This window comes from Gossypium raimondii, chromosome 4, assembly GCF_025698545.1.
Source record: "Gossypium raimondii isolate GPD5lz chromosome 4, ASM2569854v1, whole genome shotgun sequence".
NCBI classification, from domain to species: Eukaryota; Viridiplantae; Streptophyta; class Magnoliopsida; order Malvales; family Malvaceae; genus Gossypium; species Gossypium raimondii.
Window position 1 is genome coordinate 46684805 of NC_068568.1, and position 23430 is coordinate 46708234.

The window sequence follows — 23430 nt, forward strand, 5'->3', positions numbered from 1 at the left end:
AATTTTTAAGAGAAAAAAATTAAAAATTTAAAAAAAAATGTGTATTACTTCAATTGATTAGACTTATAATTTAGGCGGTGAGAACTCCCAGGCTCCATCTAATAATTTTTCCTTTTCAATGGGAGGGAGGATGTAGTTGCGAATAGGGGTGTGCATAATTCGGGTAAAACCGAAAAAATTCGGTTAACCGACCGAATTTGGTTAATCGGTCGGTTAACCGAATTTTTTCGGTCGGGGGTCGGTTAATTTTTTTATGATTTTTCGGTTAACGGTTAATTCGGTTCGAAACCGGTCGGTTAATCAAAAATTTTCGGTTAACTGAAAAAATTAATAAATAAAATTATCCAACCCAGCCAAAACTCAATTACCCAACCCAATAAAACTAAAACTAAAGTTTACCCGATTACCCAATCCAATAAAACTAAAACTAAAAGACAACCCAATTTACTAAAGTCTAAAACCCAATTTACTTTAATAATTTATAAATTTTTTAAATTTTAAAAATAAAAAATAAAAAAATTCGGGTAATTCGGGTATTTTGCGTTAATTCGGTTAATTCGGTTAATTCGGGTAATTCGGGTAATTTTTAACCAAAAATAAAAAATACATAATTTTCGGTTAATTCGGTTAACCGACCTTATTAACCCAAAAAAATTTCGGTTCGGTTAATTTTTTTTTAAAAAAATCGGTTCGGTTAACGGTTAAAATTTTTGGAAGGTCGGTTAATTCGGTTATAGTAATTTCGGGTCGGTTAACCGGTCGGTTAACCGAATGAACACCCCTAGTTGCAAACACCGCATTTCCTTTTTTAGTTTACTTCTCTCTTTTTCTTTTAGATAATACTAAAAAGTATAATTTTAAAATATTAATAAAATAACATTACCTCATTAAATTTTAAAGATAATAAAATATTATTATATATATTTGTATATCTAATACTTTCTTCAAATTAAATTAAATTAAATTAAATTATTTAAAATAATTAATTTTTAATTATAAACAATCATCTTTTTTTGAAAATTTTAATCTCTTTTTCATAAATTCTTTTTTTTATGCAACCAAATTTTAAAAAAAGAAGTAATTTTTGTGCAATTTTCTCATGTCATTGACACATAATTTTGTTAATTATTTTTCCTTCAATCTTAAATTTTGAACCTTGAGATTCAGGGTTTGGGTTCAAAATTTAAAGTTTGAGGTTCAATTTTGAATTCAGGATTCAAAGTTTAGGTTGATGGTTTAAATATTCGAGGTTTATGATATGAGTTCAAGGTTTAATGATTTTGGGTTTGTGTTTAGAGTTTAAAAATTTGAGGTTATAGGTTCAAGTTTAGGGTTCAGGGTTCAGGGTTCAATATTCTAGAGTTAAGTTCAGAGTAAAAAAATTATCAAAATTATGTGTTTAAAAAATTATCAAAATTATGTGTTAGTGACGTGAAAAAAATTGTTGAAAGGGACCATGAATAATGTGGTGGAAAGGATTAATAAGATAATTTCTCTATAGATGAGAGCATAATAATAATTTAATTTCTTTACATTGTGATGTTGTGGCAAAATTTTATTGGTGCCTAAAACCTTAGTTTTAGGATCATCCTAATATAAGTTATTTCCTTTATTTTAATAGTTAGATTTTAATTATTTTAATTTTATTTATATTATATTGAAATCATTTAAATTAATTATGATTAATTTTTAGTTTTTACATTTAAATTTTATTTTAAGTTATTTATTTAATATAATAAAAAATTAAATTAGTTAATTAATTGAAATATTTAAATAAAATATATTAAATTTATAATACTATTAAAATAAATAAAGATAATTTAATAATATTTATTTCTTATTAATATTCTTAATAGGGTGAGCTTGAACTATCCATAGCCTCTCTCTAACCATAAATAGGAGGATAATGCGTTTAAATACACTCGAACCCTATATTAATAACATTGTGTATGTCAATCGAATAATGACTCAACCGGCCGAAATATTAAAATTTCTAAAAACATATCTTGTTATATCTTGTTATATATCAAAATTTCTAACGGAATATCAATATTTTCATGAAAAATAATTAGGTTTTTTTATATACCAAAATCTCATTCCTAAATCCTGTACTAAAATGTATAATCAAATACCGACATTTCTAATAACATTCTTTTATATTTTGATACATACAGACAACTTTATGGACTGTCAACATTTCTAAGGAAAAATGGTGATAAAATTAATGTAGGTTTCCCAAGCTTTTTCCGAGGTTTTATTTTCATGCGTGAACTAGTTGAAACTGATCTTGCCACTTCTTCTACCACTAATAATTTTTGTTAGAAAATGTCAATTTGGATCCAAAAAATATATATCATTTTAGTTAATAAACATAATCATGGCAATTTAATTTTAAAAAGTTTTTAATATGAAAAAAAAAATTAGAATGACTCAATTACAAAATACCAAAATTTCTAAAGATCCTTAGAAATTGTACTATCGCCTTAGAATTTTGTGTTTATAAATTCTGATATATGTATTTATAAAAAGAAAATGAAGGGATTACGCAAATTAGTATGTTAAAAAAGAAAGGGTGAATGAAAAAGTGCAAAATAAAGAAAATGATAGCTAAATCAAAATTAAGCTCAAAAATGAATATCTTTAGGTTCACAATTATAAATTTTGTGCCATAATACCTTCTAACATTTTGGAAAAATATGGTAGGCAAGAGAATGAGAAATAAGGAGGTGAGCTTGTAAATGAATTTGAAGCAAGTAGGGAACAATGTCATGTGCTCAACCGTTTCTAGTGTTTGAACCCATTTGAATTTTGAACTGTCCTAAGCCTTGTAACATTACAAACTTAGAAGATCTTTGGGATCCGAATTAGGGTTAGTTGCTATAATTTTGAAAAATACTTTTAAAAAGTGTTATGAAAAAATACTTTAGAAATAAAATATTTATTTTAGACATAATATTATAAAGTAACAAATATGCATTTAAGTAATGTTCAAATTAGTTAATATTATTATATTCTAGTAAGAATAAAAACTATTATAACTTATTATTAATATTTTAATATATGAAATATAAATTTTAAATATTTTAAACAATAAATATTATTTATTTATAAAATTTTAGTAGAATATATAAATTATATTTTAAATATTTAAATATAACCATTAAATATTTGTAATTAGATATTAACACATTTGTATTATTTTAAAAATATATTTTATTTTTAATTAATGATTTTAACATTTTGTAATTAAGCACCAGAGAGAAAAAAGAGAAAGTACCATATTATTGGAGAAGTGAAAAATAATTAAGCACTAAAATGTTTTTGGAATAAGAAAAGCTAAAATTTTAGTTTCTCTTTTTTTTTCAAAGTACTTTTGAAAAGCCAAAATTTCAGCAAAAAATATCTTGTTCTTTTTTGCTGCAAAAGTATTTTCATATCAAAAGTACTTCTAAAAGCATTACTTAACATAATCTATGTCACCAATACAATAATTAAGTAAATAGTCTACATTTGTTTGAACGAATATGATCCATTTTTTTAAAATATCTATGAGCAATTCGCATAATTTATTTTGATGGATAACACTTGTACATTTTTTAATTTTCATTGCCTCTACATCTATTAACATTATAACTTAGTGAACTAATTATGTTTGTATTAAGAATAAACAAGTTATCTAGATATCACTCTTAAGTTGCATATGAGGCAGTTCCCGTACGAGTTTGATGTTTTATAGATATATGACTTAATTGTCTGATTTAGTCCAACAGTCGTCTTTCCTTTTGCATGTTTGGTTTGCTTAAGTACAAGCAAAGAGTTATATGTGGGGGAGTTTTATCTACCATAATTTGATATGACAAATTAGACTTTACCAATATACTTAAGGACCTTATTCTCAAGCAAAATAGCATTTTTTTTCATACTTTTTCTTACTTTTTATATTTTAAGTTGATAAGTGTAAATGCCTTATTTTTACTCATTTTATGATCAAATTTGGCCAATAGTACTATTGGGGACCTAACATTTGGTTGAGTGGTGTAGAACGTCTTGAGGTTGAAAAGCAGCGAAAATGACACCAAAAGAAAATGTATCGCTATTTTCATACCTTGAAATCACAATACCTCCAACAAGTATGGAAAGAAGGAGACCACTTTTCGGTGGTATCACGATATCCACCCTCAAAGAAGACCCCAAGGTTGAAACTACTTGAGGAATCGAGATATCCTCTTCTAGGTATCGTGACACCAACATTGTGAGGGGACAAAATTAGATAAAAGAGTAGTCTATTTCTACCGATCCACCAATCATCCAAGGCCCACGTAAGGGCAATTTTGGCAACGAAGTACTATTAGCATTCAGCCTAAAATAACCAAATTTGGTGAGGAGAGGAGACACACATTAGTTTAGTTTTACCTTAGTTTTCTCTAGGTTTTCTCTTAGCTTTTCTTCTTCTTTTTCTAGGGTTTTTTATTTTCATTTCTTTAGTAGTAGATTTTACATTTCCCAACAATTTTCTTTCTTATTTTAGTTGTTCTTAGTTGTTCTTAGTGGTAGTTAAGTTAGTTAGTTATTACTATAGCTTAAGTTTATTTGCACTTCCAATCCCTATACCTTGGTTGTAAGACATTTCTAACTTTAGTTTAATGCATTTTAGTTTCTTTTACTTTAAATTTGTTAAAGTTTATTCCTTTTCTGTTTATTGCTTTAGATTTCCTTGTTGAATGCCTTTAGTTTTATGTTCTTTAAGTTTTCTTGCATAAAAAAATCCAAACTTTCATATTTTTTCTTAAACTTCAATGTTTTGTTTGCTTTTCATTTCCATGTCCATTCTCTTTATTTGCAGCATAAATAGCTAAACCTAAAAAGGATTTGGTTGATGGAAATGTAGGTAAGCTAATTTTTGGAAAAAGGACTAAATTGTATTAAATTGAACTAAATTGAGTAGGCCTAAAAGTTAGGAAGTAATGCCCTAAAGGAATATCTAGGGAAGTGAGACCGAAAGATATTTTTTAAAGATTTTGTTTAGAGCTCTAAAATTATTAGAAAGCTATCCTTTATCAAACAATTTAATCATATACTTAAATTTAACAAACATACCAAATTGATTTTGTAAGTATTTAAGATGTTAACATTTAATTTTTCAACACAACACATAAGTGAAAACAAAGGAAAAACCATGTATACTTTTACTATTATAATTGATGTATAGATTAGAGACCTTTCACTTATCACATGATAATTGATGCATAGAACATAAAATGTCCTTCTTTGTAACAACCAGATAGTTTCCAAAATTTTATTTTAAAAATTACTCCTCTAATTATTATTAATTACATGAAAAACATAATTAAAATAAACCCAACTTCAAAGTTAAGAACACTAATTAGTAACATGGGGAAGTGATGGAAATGGAGGGATCGGTACATTCATTGTTCCTTCTAGCATCAAGATCACATTCTTCACGAGTGGACGCAAATTTGGATCATCTTGAATGCACCAAAGCCCCACCTTCACAAACCTTTCCACCATTTTCATGTCCACTTCTTCTTCACCTTCCACGAGCTTATTCAACTCTCCCCCAACAAAGCAATTGTATACAAATGTTGAAAGCAGTATCTCATCTGCACTGCGACCTTCTACTTCTATGTTGCTTCTGCAACATATGATCTCCAACAGTATCACTCCGAAACTGTATACATCAACTTTTACCGATAACACTGCACTGTTTTGCCATTCAGGTGCCGAGTACCATGCTGCTCCACTTGTACTGCTTCTTTGATTAGGCCTCAATAGCTTTGCCAATCCGAAATCCGAAATCTTTGCAGTCAATGAATCATCCAAGAGTATGTTGCAGGGCTTGATGTTGCAATGGATGATACTCACCTCACACTCTTCATGTAAATAAAGGATACCTTTAGCCACGTCCAACGCTATTCTGGCTCTCTGTTTCCAAACCGGGCGTTCATTCCTGTTGAATAGAAAATCCGCTAGTGAGCCATTGCTCATGTACTCATAAACAAGGAACTTCCTTGAACCTTCCACACAAAATCCAAGCAATCAGACCAAGTTCCTGTGGTTATTTCTTCCAATGGCTGTCATCTCAGTTCGAAACTGATCCCTTTCTCCTTCCTTAACCATTCCTAATCTCTTAACAGCAATACTTTTACCATCCCCTGGCAAAGTTCCTTTATAAACCGCTCCAAATGAGCCTCTACCCAACTCATCTTGGAAACCTTGTGTTGCTTCATCTAGCTCATTGAAAGTGAATGATCGTAGTGTAAATTGCTCGGCAAATCCTGAACTTTTACTGTCTAAAAGCTTCTCATAACTTTGGACTCGATGCCTGTATAACAAGAAGCTACATATTGCAATCACAAAACACAAACTTGCAACGGAACCCAAACTTAATCCCATAGTTAAAATGAGGCTTTCGTTTCCTTCGCTTATCAATATTTGACTTTTTTCAGGTGGGGGGCTAATGGTGCTACCCGGAATCAACTTGATGAAGGCTGTGGTTGTTATATTTACATGTTTTCTACCATATTTAAGCGGTAATGAATACATGCTACAGTGATTTGGGCTATAGAGAGCTCCACCACAGGAGCAATCATCCTCGCAAGCTTTCTTACAGTCTTCCTTCTCCAGATTACGCTTCACAGAATAAAGATTACCAGCCCAAGACACATTGTCTAAGGTAGTGCTATTGTGGTGTATCACTACATCTCTCCTAGCCTCGCACCCATCTACAGTGAAATTCTGAGAGCAACCCAGGGATTTGGCATTCTCGTCGATAAATATGAAACCAGGATAGCAGTAGCACTCAGTATCGTTACCCCTGCTGGTGGAGCAGTAGCTGTTCAACCCACACCGACCTGGAATCTCACATTCATCATCCAAATTCTGCCACTTGTTTGACATAGTATTGCTTTCAAGTTGATGCGAGTACAATCTGAAGACACCGTCATGATCAAGGGTTGCTCTATAGATAATCATTGTTTTGTTCCTAGTTGTCGAGCCGTTTGCCAAAACGTTTTCTTGGCCGAAATTTAGTGATGAATACAGTGCTAGAACGCCACTCTCACTGAGATTCAACGAGTAAGAAAAGCCATTAGGGAAGACCCAGTACTGATAAGCAGCTGCAGAAGAAATATTTAAATTGGCTACAAGCCCAATATCAGACTTCAAGAGCAAATAATAATGGCCAGTTGCGTGGTTTGAACTTGACACACTGGAAATCAACACACTGTCATTTCTTAAATTCTGGCCTCCTAAGATTGTGTCGGTCGGGATATCAAAGCTCTCCCAAACAACAGACCTGTTCTCGTAGAGCACTAGATTCCTGGTGTCCAGCAACGAAGCTGAATCAACGCCGGACTGATTCGCAATGACATTTTCCACCCCGTCCTCAGTCCGAAGAAGCAATACGCCTCGTGTAGTGAATACCAAAGTAGCATTTGAGGAGACAGGCGGGTCATCTCGTTTTGCAGTCCAGACAATGGTGTTTTCTGGTCGACCAACAAGCCATATTCCGGCCGCATATCCTTCTCCTTGCCGGTAGAAACCAAATTCAAAATTCCCCGAAGGTGATGCCCACGAGCTAGGCTGTTTTCCGGCATAAAGTGAAGAACCGGGTTTGATAATTTTTGCCTCATCTTCTTCAGCTATGACATCAACATGGAAAGAAACCAGAAGGAACAGCAAGAGAATAATATTTGACGGTACATGTGCCATAACTAAGGTTGGGGTGTAAGCAAGGAGATAAGGGAGAAGAAGCCCTCCTCTGAATTTGCTTAGCTAAGCCTAAGGGTAAACTAAAAATAGTACATGTCCGGATGAGAAAGTTTTTCGTTTTCTAACATCATTTTCCCTTCTGCAGACTTCCGGCCATATCTCATACACTCTTAAGCATTGACGATATTATTTTGGTCGTTGCTCCTAACATTGCAAGAACGAATAAAAGAAATGCTCATCATATTGGATAAGAATCGGTGTATTGAAGGTGTTGTGTTTTATATGTTTATTTACTTTCATTGAATGTGTCGAAAACATAATTTAGATGATTATGAATGTAAATACTAATAATACCTCCTTTTAAAAAAAATACTATTTTTTTCTTTCATTTTGATTAAAGTTGGGGATTTTATTAAACTGTTATTTAATAAATTAAAATTATTAACTTTTAAGGGTTAAATTTATATTAGATTATTTTTTGTAAATTAGTAATATATATGTATTGAATTTAATTATATTATTCGAGTAAATATTGATTTTGAAAAAATATTTATGTTGTAAATTAGTATTATATTTATAATATTTATTTTACTTTTTAAAATTTTTGCATTGTTTATTATTAAAATTCAATTTACAAAATAATTGTTATCTATTTTCTGTTTATGTCAAGCTTTATAATATATTTTCATAATTTGTTATAATGATATGGAGATTTTAATAAATTTATAATATATTTTGTGTGTATATATATCAAGTAATGTAATTTTTCCCATAATTTTATGAGTTATTGAAGATAAAAAGCAAAAGAAACCTTCAAAAATTACCTATCCTATAATTAAAAGTTTAATATTTTTTTGGGTGAAATAAACTAAGCTTAATTGATTTTGTTACATTAATACAATCGAAAGCACCATTAATTTTATCACTTTCAAGGAATTTTAAAAGATTCGTAAGAGTAAAAGTCAAAACATTAACTCCCTCCACCTCCACAGATACCATCTTCGCAATTCGGTTTGCGACTAAATTAACTTCTCTCGGAACATATTTGATCTCTCAAATGTTCGAAATTTTATAGCTTCTGTTGGATCCGCCTAACTAATGTTGATCTCGAACTAGTTATAAAACTCAGACTATCCTCGTGAATCGATAATTTGCTCAAGCCTTAATCTTGTAAAAGACTCAACCCGTCAAAAATGTCTCATAATTCAACTTCAAAGACTGAACACATCTCCAAAAAGTGATTGAATCCGAAAATCCAATTCCCTTAATGGTTTTGAATCACTCCCCATATAAAAATATTGCCTGTACTCAAATTAACAGCTACGTATGAATATAAAGCAGATATTATTTCATGACCAACGACATTTCATTATGAAGTTGATGCTTTTTGAAAAGAAAAAAAAGTTAATACTTTTGCTTGAAAAAAGAAGAGACATCTAACTAATCCTTGAAATAAAGTTTTGGTCAAGTCGTCGCCCAATTGGAACAGAAGACTTCAATTATAATAAGTCTTCGATTAATTAATTCTGGCGCTCAATTTTCTTTTCAGGAATTTAAAACCATTTTATTATCTGCTAAATTAATGGTAGATCTTTTACTTTCACAAATAAGATCAGGAATTCCTTGGGTGATTTATTTATTTATTAAGGGTAAATTTATTTAAAGTTATTAAATTATTAGTAAATTTATATTTTGGTCACTTAACTTCAAAAAATTACAAAATGATCACCGAACAATTTGAAAATTTTCATTTAAGTCATTGGGTTATTAAAATCGTTGTTATATGTTTTTCAATCGAAAGCTCCCACTCCTCTCCTCTCTTACAATTTAATTTCTTTTCATTAAACAACTTTAAATATCACGAATCTGCGAATCAAAATTCAAACAACGCAATTCTCTGATCTTTGATGTTGAAACCCTTTTTTTTAAATCGACTTTTTATTTTAAAAAATAAAAAATGAGAGTCGTCACCAATCCTTTTTATAAGGTGTGATCGGATCACCTCGTAATTTGATCGTTTTAATAAACGGTTTGATTTACTAAAACAACGATTTTTGGTCCACAAAATTCAGGAAATTGATTCAAGAGACGGTTACGCACGATGAAGGAATAGCACCCTCTTAACGCCCAAAATTGGTACCTAGTTGATTAATTAATGTCTTAGTGTCGTTAATTGAAACTCTGAAAAAAGTTTAAAACATGATCCTTTCTGTATTAAGGCATTATCTAACTAAAGTAATTTTTGCGAAAATAGTTTATTTCAAGTTAACCGAGAAAAATGATCACGTCCCGTAAGTTAGGACATAATGCCTCCTCGAAAACGAGAAATGCCTTAAATCTCGAAAACGAGAATAAACACCAATTGATCGTTACTTATATCTCGTTTTGAAGTCGAAAAACGCAAAAATAGCTGCTCTTTGGCCTTTCAGTTCCCCGAACCCAAATATGGGGTTATTTTTTAAAAAAGTACTCATCAAAATAGCAGAAATCCCTAAAAAAACTTTTGATTTATGGGTTTCGAAGACCCTTTTACTCGAAAGATGTCATCTTTCATCGGAGATAACGGTCCTCGGCCACTCACGGCAGCAGAACACGAAGGGCAAGGTAGGCTTTCGACCCCTTTTTTATTTTATATTTATTTAAAAAATAAATAAAATAGAGTAAAAAAATAGAAGGACCACATTTTAGAATTTTTCTTTCTATTCTGTTTTGATTGCTTCCTGGTAAAAATTACAATATATTTTCATGGCCTTTATAGCCAATATTACACTGTTTATTTCTGTTTCACTATTGTTTTGCGTTTGTTGTCTCTGTCCTTTTTTGCTCTTTTCTTGCAGGTGGCGGAGTCAACGGAGAGGGAGACCCTTGCTATTTTGGTGCAAATGGCAGGAGGGGCGCGCCAGGCCTCGAGACGAGGTGCCTTGGGCGGCGTGCATGCGAAGGGAGGGGGTGCGATGCCAGAAACCCTAGGGTTTCTAAAAAATCTGAAAAATTTTAATTTTTGGGCCGCTGGGCCATTAGGTTACTGATTTGGGCTATTTTGGCCTCTTTTTTTTTTTGTAAATGAACTGGACTTTTTTATTATTTATTTTTGGTTCTATTTATTTTTTATTTTATTGTTTGTAATCTGGGCCCGGGCAAAATTGGGCCCTTACATTTGATATTGACAATCAAATCGATTTGGATCTAAAGTATCATGTTCTTCTACTTAGTGATAGATACTGATCCATCGTACCGATCGTTAAATCATTATTTGTAACTCGCTAGTCAAACTTTTAAAAAAAAATTTAACAACTCAGTGATTTAATAAAAGCTTTCGAATTGTTCAATGACCATTATTTTAGCTTTTTGAAGTTGAGTGACTAAAATGTAAATTTACTAATAATTTAGTGAATTTTTGAAAACCCGTAATGATTTTTTTAAAATTTAGTTGACCCAATGTAATTAAAAAAAAACCATTTGTTTTTTTTTTTTTTTTTTAGGAATCTTTCGTTCCGATAAAATAGTGATGTTGGTATTTTCCATGAAAGAAGACAAAAAGGAATATGTGTGTAGTGTTATCCATTTGCAAGGAAGGGAGCCCAGCTAGAACAGGAATCGCATGCGCGTCGATGGTTCACAACCAAGAGCCCTCACGGTGGGAATTTTCAAGAAAAATGTTAATCTTTTGGCTCAAATAGGAGATGGTAAAGAAAAAAAAATCATTTTCATTTGGAACTTAATGACATTTATAGAGGATATCAAGAGATTTGGGAATGTTAAATTAATTGACAAAGAAATGAGATCAATGCAACATATATTCAGATAAGGGTTTGATTTCATTCTATTACTTTTTAACATTTTTGCATTGTTTATTATTAAAATTCATTTTACAAAATAATTGTTATCTATTTTGTGTTTATGTCCAGCTTTATAATATATTTTTCATAATTTATTATAATGATATGGAGATTTTAATAAATTTATGTAAGTTAAAATGTGATATAACCTTTTATACTCTTACTACATTTTGAATTGAATCCTTTTACTTTTTATTTTAAGGAATTTAGTCTTTTATTTTCCATTTTAAAATACAAGTCTAATTGTTAACATTGCTAATTTCTTTTATTAAATTTAGGTTTATCATAACATCATGGTTTTAGTTACATGGCTATCAAGTGAGTATTTTTTTTTATTTCAAAATGTCACACCAAAAAGTTTAACAAAAAAAACTTTAACAATGTTAACAATTGGACCTGATTTGAAATCTAGAATGTAGATACACGAAATTCCTAAAAATAGCAATACATGAACTAAATTTCAAATTTACAAAGTGTGGGGTATGCCTCATACTTTCGGCCGAATAGACGATGATGTCATGCCGAGAAGCTTCCTAACGTTACGACGTCGTGACGACATGAATGGGGATGTTGCGATGTGGTAAAGTGTTCCCCATATAAATCAGATTTCTTTTTCCAGTTAAACTCTGCTATCTTTTCTTAGTTAAACTCTGATTACTTTAGGGATATTTTAGTATGATTAGACCTCTAATCTTAGCCTATTTAAAGGGGTCTTGTATCCCTGTTTTGGGAGACTAATTAAAAAGACAATTAAAGATGTAGTACTACATGACTTTTCTTTTAGAGGCGACTAGATGTAGTCGTAGATGAGTATTGGTAATAGTTTTCATGGTAACTATGTAGAGAATTTTGTACCCCTTTTTAAGAAGATTCTGTGAGAGTTGGGGGTTTGTTTTCAAGTTTGCTCTATGAGAGTTAGGGTCTTGTTTTCAGGATTTGGGTTTGCACGTTTAGTACATTTAGGTTTATTTTTTTCCATATTATACTCTCGCTTGTTTACTCATTTAGTGAAAAGTCAATACCTCTTTTGCCCATGGTTTTTCCCTCTTTGACAGTTTTCACGTAAAATCTTTGTATTCGTTCTTTATCACTTTTACTATCTTGTTGTTTACACGGGTCGATCCCCAACAAACTGGTATTAAAGCTTGATTCAAATTTTTCAACCAATTCGTTCAGGAATGACTACAACGAATTTCGTTATTGAGAAGTTTGATGGAATCAAAAATTTCAGATTGTAGCAATTTCAGATAAAGTAGAGTGTTTAAAGGGTGACAACCAAGTGGAATGAGTTAATTTGCTCGATGTTTTCTTTCCTGTTCTGAATCACACATTTGTTTGTATATCACTAGTGTAATAGGCCCAATTTGCCCGGGCCCAAAAGCACAAATAAATAAACCAAATCAAAAAATTAAAAGTCCACTTTCAAAGTCCAATATTACAGACCTAAATAAATCAAAATTACTTTAGCCCAAGCCCAATGCAACACAAAACCCACCAGCCTAAATGGTATTACCCAACACCAAGCCCAAACCCGAGCCCAAAATACTCTAACCCAGTTTACATGGCCCGAGTCAAAATGAAACCCTAGCCTTCAACAGCATTCAGCTCCAGCCGCTGCAACAGTAACCTCCATGCGCTGCGCCGAGTCGTGCCACGTCACCGTACGGCCTCGCACCTGCAACGACCTGCAAACAGAGCAAACAACGCAGTAGAAAACAAAAAAAATTGTATTTTCATTTTTCATTTTTTGTTCATTGTTTTCGGCCTATAAAACAAAAGGCGAAAACTTTTGTAAGGGGACACACACACATATTGAAAAATATTCAGAGAAATAAAAAAGAAAAAAGTTCGAAAGGTGAAAAAATTTTCCTTTGCATCTGGTTTCCTTTTCCTTTTTTTCTTTCATTTCTTTGTTCCTATGAGCATTTGGTTCTTTATTTGAGTAGAAGAGGAATAAAAGAAAGAGATTTAGGAGTGTAAACATACCTGGTAGCCGAGCTCTTGTTCTCTCTGCAATCATCGGAGTTGAGACGAGGTTCGAGGGCTCCGGGACGTCTAGTCGAAGCGGTGCAAGTGTGGAGGCCAGGATCTATTTTCAGCAGATTTGTTTTTAGGGTTATGAGGGGCCTTTTATAGCGTGTAAAACGGCACCGTTTAGGGCCTGTTTCAGTGGCCCTTAAACGGTGTCGTGTTGGCCGACTAAACCCCAACTACCCGCGCAATGACCCAACCCGGGGAAGGATCCGCGCGTTTTGGCCTCCGTTGGGCGATTTGCGCAAATGGTCCTTGCCATTTTCACAGCGCATTTAAATCGATCCCTTTTTTATTTTTTTTTCGATTTTGCTCTACATTTTCGTTTCTGTTTCATTTCGGCCCAGCTTGCAACGCCGCGTTTTGAGGAAGCGAGATATTTCCCAATCGGGCCCCCATGTAATACGCGTGTTGCAACATGGTCCCCCTACTTCTCTTTAATCTTAGTTATTCCCTGTTAATTCGATTTTATTTATGATTTAATCCCTTTTGTTATTTAGTTTTTTTTTTATTTAGGAAATCTATTATTATTTTATTATCATACTTATTTTTTTATTGTATTACTGTTATTATTATTTTTAAATTTTTTATATATGTATTTGTTTTTATATATATGATTAACTTTATATATTTATATATATAATTAACTTTATATTTTATAAGAGGTTAATTTATATTTTATATATAATTATATATAATAATACCTTATTAATTTCAAATGATATATTTATGTATGGAAGTCGTATTCCTTCTAAATTTGTCGTTTTACTTTAACTTCCATCTATTATTGTTATGTATATACTATTATTTATACTAGATTTTATTTATATAAATCAAGATGTAGGTATTAATTTTAAGATTATTCAGTTTTATTTCATTTCGTTTTTTATAAACCTTTCATTAAAATTCATTCAAACATTTTATTTGTTTTCTTAGTTCTATTACATTTGTATTATTTATTGTTGTTATTGTCTTTTGTTTTTTAATTGATTGTGAATTCATGGGTTGCTTAAATGTTAATATGGATGTTTGCATAATATGCTTTAAATCGATGTTTGTATTTGCCTATTATTAGTTTAATTGCTTCTAGTTTAAGTTTAAATTATTCTATGTATCGTTATTCAATCATGTTTCATTTGAGTTGAATTTTATTAAAGCCTCATGACCGTCTTATTCCACAAACTTTAAAAAGGGCTTGACGTACATAGGTTCTCGAGGGAATTGAGCCCTAACTTACTGGGCTTCGATTCTTCTCGATGAATTTATATGATCAAGCGCCCATTTTATTAAAGCCACACAAGCATTAAAATAAAGCTCTTAAGGTTTCAAAATGTTTGATCCTAACTTACTGGATACAACATTTTGTTATCTCAATTTCGAAATAAAGGCAATGTTTGATGTTTGAGAACTTCGAGAAATTGAACCTTAACTTACTGGATTACGATTTCTCGACTAACTTAAATAATCAAATATCCTTCTTAAAGCACATGATTTTCTTAAAAAAGGAACGAATCTAATTTCAAAGATTGAATTGTCGCACCCTAACTTACTGAGTGTGGCAATCTATTTCTGTGAAATGGGTGCACCTTATCATTCAATTTAGTTATTCAAGTTTTCTCATCAAAGAATAGTATTTTAAAGTCTTTTCAAAGTTTCGACATTAAGACACCAAACAATCAATGCGGTACCAATTTTGGGCGTTACGAGGGTGCTAACCCTTCCTCGTGCGTAACCGACTCCCGAACTCGTTTTTTCAAATTTCACAGATCAAAACCGTTTTTAATGGTGAACCGATCACACCTCAATAAAAGGTCGGTGGCGACTCCTAATTTTTATTTTTAAAGTCGATCCCATTTTTTCAAAATTAAAAATGTTTTCGACAACTAGTTTTGGTTGCATTATACAACCTTGATTTGAAGATTAAGAGTCTTTCAATTTCCAAGTTTGAGAACGGTTTGAGCTTTGTTGACATTCTGCAAAGATTGAGTTCGGCTCGTGACAGGGTATAGAGAAGAATGTATGGTAAATACAAGTCAAGGTGGAGATTAGTGGGGTATGCCTTATATTTTCGGCCAAACAAATGGCTACGTCACGATGAGAAGCTTCTCGACGTTACGACAATGGACAACATTGTGACGATGCAAATAGGTACGTTGTGACGTGACGATGTTTCCCCCATATAAATCAGGTTTCTTCTCACAGTTAATTTCTGCTATATTTTTCCAATTAAAATCTGATTAATCTAGGGATATTTTAGTATGATTAGACCTATAATCTTAGCCTATTTTAATTGGACTTGCATCTATATTTTTGAAGACCAATTAAAAAGGCAATTAAAGGCTTTTCTTTTGGGGGCGTCAATATGTAGTCGCAAATGAGTTTTGGTGACAGTTTTTGTGGTAAATATGGAGAGAATTCTCTAACCCTTTTTGAGAAAACTCTATGGGATTTAGGTTTTGTTTTCGAGTTTGCTCTATCAGAGTTAGGGCTTTGTTTTCGGGGTTTAGGTTTGTAGATTTAGTACAATTAGATTTATTTTCTCCATATTGTACTCTCATTTGTTTACTCATTTAGTGAAAAGTCGATACATATTTTTTTCGTGGTTTTTTCTTCTTTGACTGTTTTTCACTTAAAATATTTGTGTTCGTTCTTCTCCACTTTTACTCTCTCGTTGTTTACACGAGTCAATCCCAAACAAACTAGTGTGACAGCTTGGTTCAGATTTCGCAATCAACTCATCAAGGATGGCAACAACGAATTTCAATATTGAGAAGGTTGATGGAATCATAGATTTCAGATTGTAGCAATTTTATATAAAGTAGGGTGTTTAAAGCAAGGTTGGTTGCAAAGGGTGGCAATCAAGTGGAGGGAGTTTATTTCCTCGATGTTTTCTTTCTTATTGTGAAGCATACGTCCGTTCGTGTATCACTAGCCCTAGTTGCATTATACAACCTTGATTTGAAGACTAGGAGTCTTTCGGTTTCCAAGTTTGAGAATGGTTTGGGCTTGGTTAACATTCAATAAAGATCGAGTTTGGCCCGTGACGGGGCATGGAGAAGAAGGAATGGTAAATACGAGTCAAGGTGGAGATTTATTAAGTTTGCATCGTATTTTCGGTCGAACAGACGATAGCATTACAACAAGAAACTTCCTAACGTTGGGATGACAGACGACGCGAATGAAAACGTTGCGACATGTTCCTCACATATTTTGGGTTTCTTATCCCAATTAAACTCTACTATGTTTTTTCAGTTAAACTCTGATTACTCCAGGGATATTTTAGTATGATTAGATCTCTAATCTTTGCCTATTTGGAGGGGTCTTATATCCCTGTTTTGGGAGACCAATTAAAAAGACAACTAAAGATGTAGTATTATAATACTTTTCTGTTGAAGGGCGACAAGATGTAGTAGTCGCAGATAAGTTTTGGTGAGAGTTTTAGTGGTAACTATGGAAAGAATTCTGTACCTCTTTTTGAGAAAACTCTGTAAGAGTTAGGGTTTTATTTTCAAGTTTTCTTTATGAGAGTTAGGGCTTAGCTTTTGGGGTTTGGGATTGTACATTTAGTGCAATTAGATTTCTTTTCCCCATATCGTACTCTTTGTTTGTTTACTTGTTTAGTAAAAAGTTGATACCTCTTTTGCTCGTGGTTTTTTTCCTCTTTGACAGTTTTTCAAGTAAAATATTTGTGTTTGTTCTTCTCCACTTTTACTATCCCGTTATTTACATGGGTCAATCCCCAACAAATTTGTATTAGAGTTTAGTTTAGATTCTGCAAGCAACCCGTTCAAAAATGGAGACAACGAAATTCGATATCGAGAAGTTCGGTGGAATCACAGATTTCAGATTGTAGTAGTTTCGGATAAAATAGAGTGTTTAAAGCAAGGTTTTTAGCAATGGGTGACAATCAAGTGGAGGGAGTTGATTTGCTCGATGTTTTCTTTCCTGATGTGAAGCACACATCCGTTCATGTATCACTAGCCCTGGTTGCATTATACAACCTTGAATTGAATATTTAGAGTATTTCGGTTTCCATGTTTGAGAATGTTTTGGGCTTAGTTGACATTCTGCAAAGATCGAGTTATATGTAACCACATAATGTTTTAATAAAAACGTTAACGATATTAACTATTTCAACTAATTAGTAACATTATAAAAATATAAAGACTAATTATGTTAAAAATTTAAAGATAAAAATTAAGATTTAAATTTAAAGATAAAAACTAAGATTTAATTATTATTATTATTATTATTACTATTTAAATATAAAAATAAGAAAAAGCACTTGTAAACAAAAAGGAAAGTGGACATTCCTCATCTTCTACTATGCATGCTACCATGTTCATTACCTTTAATGCCTTAGAGTCTCTGATGGTTGTGGGCACATAGTCATTTATTTTCTTCAATTTGAAAGCTATAGTTTTTGGTTTTATTATCATGTTTAATTTTACACCTATAATTTAAAGCAAATATTTTATATTAAAAGTAAGATAAATATTTGGTACATTAACAATATAAATTTTTTATTTTATAAGAAATTTTAAAATTTTGATATCGTTTTTTTAATTTCTATTTTTAATATTTTACTATATTCATATAAGACATTTGTCAAACCCTAATCTTGTAGAGTATAAAAACTTTACTAACTGTGTACCAAATATTTTCCTTAAATATATATATATATATATAATTATTTCAACAAATGATTATGGGTGGAGTGATAAGAGATTTTTATTTAAATTTATTGGTCTTCTATTTGATTCTTAAATAATTTTTTAGGTTGTTTTATTTTAATTATTATATAAAAGTATGAAATAACAAAAGAACTATTATAATAATATTAATTACATTTTAAAGTAATGATATTTTAATAATTTCATAATTGAGTTGGTGTCGAATTGATTCATATTATTAACTTAGTCGACCATTTTATATATACTATAGATGATATCAAACAATATATATATTTATATATATATATCAAGTCATGTAATTTTTCCCATAGCCGATTGAGTTTTAGCTCGATTGACCTGGACATTGTTGTCAATGCAGGAGGACGGTGGGTTCAAGGACGCTGAAGCTTATTATCCTCCTATTTACAGGTTGAGATGGGCTATGAGTAGTGTTGACACCATATTTTTGATAAAAACGGGGTCGACTTGGAATTTGAAAACGAAAACGAAAACGGGAGTCGCCACCAATCCTTTTTAATAAGGTGTGATTGGATCACCTTGAAAAGTGGTTGTTTTTAATAAACTATTTGATTTTATTAAAACATCGATTTTGGTTCACAAAATTCAGAAAAAAAGGGGTTCGGGAGTCGGTTACGTACAAGGAAGGATTAGCACCCTCGTAACGCCCAAAAAATTGGTACCTAGTTGATTAGTCAATGTCTTAATGTCGAAAATTGAAAATTTTAAAGAGATTTAAAAATACGATCCTTTGTTTTAAAAGACTTATATAAAACAAGTTGCTTGTCTTAAAAAACTCATATGATAAAATTTAAAAAGGATATTCAATTGTTTAAGTCAGATGAGGAAATCGCAGCCCAATACGTTAGAGCACAATTTCTCAACATTCCAAACATTGAATATTGCCTTTGTTATTTTTAATAAAATCCTCATATCGAAAAAACGTGTCATATCCAATGCGTTAGGACACAACATATTGAATTCCCGATAATGAGCTTTTATTCATGTTTTTCGATTGAAAGAGCATTCACGACTATTTAGTCTCAACGAAAGAAATCGGAACCCAATACGTTAGGGCTCGATCCTCTCGAAGATCCCAAATACCGAGTATTGCCTTTATTTTCAAAATTTTCTCTTTTTATGAATTTGGGTAAAATTGATGTGATGTTAAACTCAATATATGAATAAATGCCGCTTTAATAAACGAAAATAATGAATACGATGATATGAACAAGCAACCATAACAAACAAATAATAATAATAATAATAATAATAATAAGACAAATGGATTACATACAACATGTAAATAGACGAATAAAACTAAAACATTTTTCAAAATAATAATTAACATATAAACAAATAAGCATCAAATAAAACAATAATAACAATAACAAAAATATAAAAAATCTAATGTATATATAATAAAATTTGAAACTAAAGGATATAAATGGGTAAAAATAATAATAATAATAATAATAATAATAATAATAATAATGAATAAAGAAATAACAAAAAGAAAATATAAAGAAGACAATAACTAAATTAATTAATAAGAAATACAAAAAGGGTAAAAGAAAGGATTAATTTGAATCTTAAATCAAACATTCGGGGCAAAATCCAAGTAAAATAAAAGGTAAGGACCAATCTGAACATGCGCGCAGCATGAGGGAACTAAAAGGGTAATAATCCCCATGCCCCAAAATGACGTCGTTCAGATAAAGGGTCAAAATGAAAGCGCAACAAATTGTGGGGCATGATTGAAAACGATAAAAATACTTGATTTAAAAAATCGCTAAAAGCAGAAGGACCAAAAGGGTAAATAACCCAATCCTAAAAAACACGCGGATCCCTTAGTCGGGTCGGGTCGGGTCACATGCGGCGCACCTAGGGTTAGGTTCTTTCTTTCTTTCTTTTGTTTATTTTGGGCTACAAGAAATGAATTTGGGGTAATTGGGTTAATTGGTCCAGGCCTAGGCTTATTTGGGTTTAGTTTGTAATGGATTTTGGGTTTAGGTTTAGGTGGGTTTGGGTTTAAGCTTAGGTTTAGGTGGGTTTGGGCCCGGGCAGAATGGGTCTGTACAGCTGCCCATCTTTGCTTGTTGTCGTGTAACGGGAACAGAGCAAAGATTAAGAAAGACCAATTTTGTCTGGCCTTACCGAGTCTCGACTTCTTTTGACGCTTCTCTTCTTCAAGTAGCCTCATTCCAGTCCACTGTGTCTTGTCGCTTGAATCCACTCCACTACACTTCAGGGAAATAAGACTTGTTATGGTAGATTTAATCTGACCTACTACAACTTCGGAGGTATAGGATTCATCTTCAATCTTCTCCACTGCAACTTCAGGGAGATAAGATCTGTGGTTTCAATCCGCTCCACCGCAACTTCAGAGAGATAGGATTGGATTCTTCTGTCTGCTCCACTGCAACTTCAGGGAGATAAGACTGGATGCGATCTGCTCTACTGCAACTTCAGAGAGATAAGATCTGTGGTTTTAATCCGCTCCACTGCAACTTCAGAGATATAGGATTGGCTTCTTCTGTCTGTTTAACTGTAATGTCAGGGCATTAAGATTCGTCGTTGTAGCTTCAATCTATTCCACTGCACCGCCTAGGAAATAAGATTCACCATTGTGACTTCAATCTTTAAATTACAATGTCGGAGAAAACAAGATTTGTCATTGTAGCTTCAATCTGTTTCGCTGCACTGCCTGGGAAGTAAGATTTGCCGTTGTGGCCTCAATCTTTTAATTGCAATGTCGAGAAAGCAAGATTTGCCGTCGTAGCTTCAATATGTTCTACTGCACTGCCTGGAAATAAGATTCACCGTTGTGGCATCAATCTTTTAATTGTAATGTCGGGGAAAATGAAATTCATCGTTGTAGCTTCAATCTGTTCCGCTGCATCGCCTGGGAATAAGATTTGCTGTTGTGGCTTCAATCTTTTAATTGCAATGTCGGGGAAACAAGATTCACCGTTGTAGCTTCAATCTGTTCCGCTGCACTGCTTGCGAAGTAAGATTTGCCGTTGTGGCCTCAATCTTTTAATTGCAATGTCGGGGAAGCAAGATTCGCCGTTGTAGTTTCAATCTGTTCCGCTGCACCGCCTGGGAATAAGATTTGCTGTTGTGGCTTCAATCTTTTAATTGCAATGTCGGGGAAACAAGATTCACCGTTGTAGCTTCAATCTGTTCCGCTGCACCGCTTGGGAAGTAAGATTTGCCGTTGTGGCCTCAATTTTTTAATTGCAATGTCGGGGAAGCAAGATTCGCCGTTGTAGTTTCAATCTGTTCCGCTGTACCGCCTGGGAATAAGATTTGCCGTTGTGGCCTCAATCTTTTAATTGCAATGTCGGGGAATCAAAATTCGCCGTCGTAGCTTCAATCTATTCCACTGCACCTCCTGGGAATAAGATTTACCGTTGTGGCTTCAATTTTTTAATTGCAATATCGGGGAAGTAAGATTTGCCATTGTAGCTTCAATATGTTCCGCTGCACTGCCTGGGAATAAGATTTACCGTTGTGGCCTCAATCTTTTAATTGGAAACTATGGTTTTTTCGATATGCTTCACTGTCAGTTCAGGAAGACCAGATCTGCCATCTTCATTTATCTGTTCTTTGGGTAACATGACCTGTATAATCTATTTTATCAACCTATTTATGCCTACTGATTATGATCGAAATGAATCAAAATATCTTGGCTAAATGTGTATGCATGCATGCAAAATGAAAATGATCCCTCAATGTTTGAGTTGTTATTGCCCGTTGTTCAATAAGGCTTAACTACCAACATGTCAGAATGCTATCTTATCCAGTTGGTAATGCTCATTTCTTACTTGATCGGATTGCCCCCAGTGTAATCCTGGGACATAAAATTCAAAACCATCTTCCTTCCACTGTAATTTAGGAGTATAAGATCTGGCTCTTTCTCAAATCTCTCCCACTGCAAATTGGGGATACAGGATCTGAATCTCTTTGGCCTCGTACACCATTCCCAAGGTGTCGTACCAAGTGTTTATGCACAACTGTAAGACTTTTTCTTCTGAGAAAACCTCTTCTTATCATTCGGTGATCATTGTTTGTTTGTTTAATGAAGCTTTGTCACCAATACGACATCTTGTCGTTTTACTTAATCAATGTTCGGACAGTAAAATCTGAAAGGATAGTCTCAATTTAGACTTTCTCTTCTTAAACATTTCAAACTTTAAACTTGGTGTGTTCTAAACAACAGTCCTGTTTCAGGTTCCTATATTATTTAGAAATTTCTAGAGTAATATGCAAAAACTCTTTTTGCTTGAACATTCAGTCCATCAAGCATTATTTCAAATGTTTGAAAATGATTATCATAATGGACAACCAAAATATTATTGAGAACAAATCTCGAAATGAATAAGTTAATCAAGATAGCAAATTTTGCTAAGATAAGATTAGAAAAACAATGGACAAGATGGAATTTTATTGAGAGCAAAGCTAGAAATGAATATATCAATCAAGATAGTAAATTCTGCTATGATTCAAAATAAATAAGATGACGACAAGTGCCCCAGATATCGCAGCACGAGCTTCCCTACATAAGCTTTCTAAAGACCATTCTGAATTTGATATGTGTTTAGGAAATCAACATTACTTTGTCGACGCCTAAAGATGTCTCCTACCCTTTTCTTGTTGATTCAGGTATAATGGGACCAGCACATGCCCCAGATCTTAATCAAAATTTGAACTGCCCCAATCACTTCATGTCCCATCAAAATTTGAGCCGCCTTTTTTAGGTTTTCAACTCAAATCCCCTTTGGTCTCAAGGCGCCCTTTACAGGTTTTCACCTTGGCCTCTCCCTTTTTTTTTTTAGACTTAAAGTGCCCTTTACAGATTTTCACTTTTAACCCTCTTCCTTCAAGTAAAGTATTTCTTGACTGAATCTGAGTTTACAGGATTCATCTCGCTCAAGATCAAAGCTCCTCCAGAAAAGGCCTTCTTTACTACATAATGACCTTCCCAATTTGGCATCCATTTCCCTCTAAAATCTTTTTGTAGAGGAAGAATCTTTTTCAACACTAGGTCCCCCTCGTGAAATTCTCTGGGACGAACTTTTTTGTTATAGGATCGCATCATTCGTTTCTGATACATCTGACCGTGACGAATAGCT

General features: G+C 32.5%; 1 protein-coding gene and 1 pseudogene across 2 annotated transcripts in view; both read right to left on the reverse strand.

Moving 5' to 3' along the window:
• Positions 1-23430, reverse strand: part of LOC105779916 (G-type lectin S-receptor-like serine/threonine-protein kinase LECRK1) — a 96022-nt gene that overhangs the window by 51228 nt on the left and 21364 nt on the right. The window lies entirely within an intron of this gene.
• LOC105779410 (G-type lectin S-receptor-like serine/threonine-protein kinase LECRK4) lies at positions 5283-7985 on the reverse strand (annotated as a pseudogene).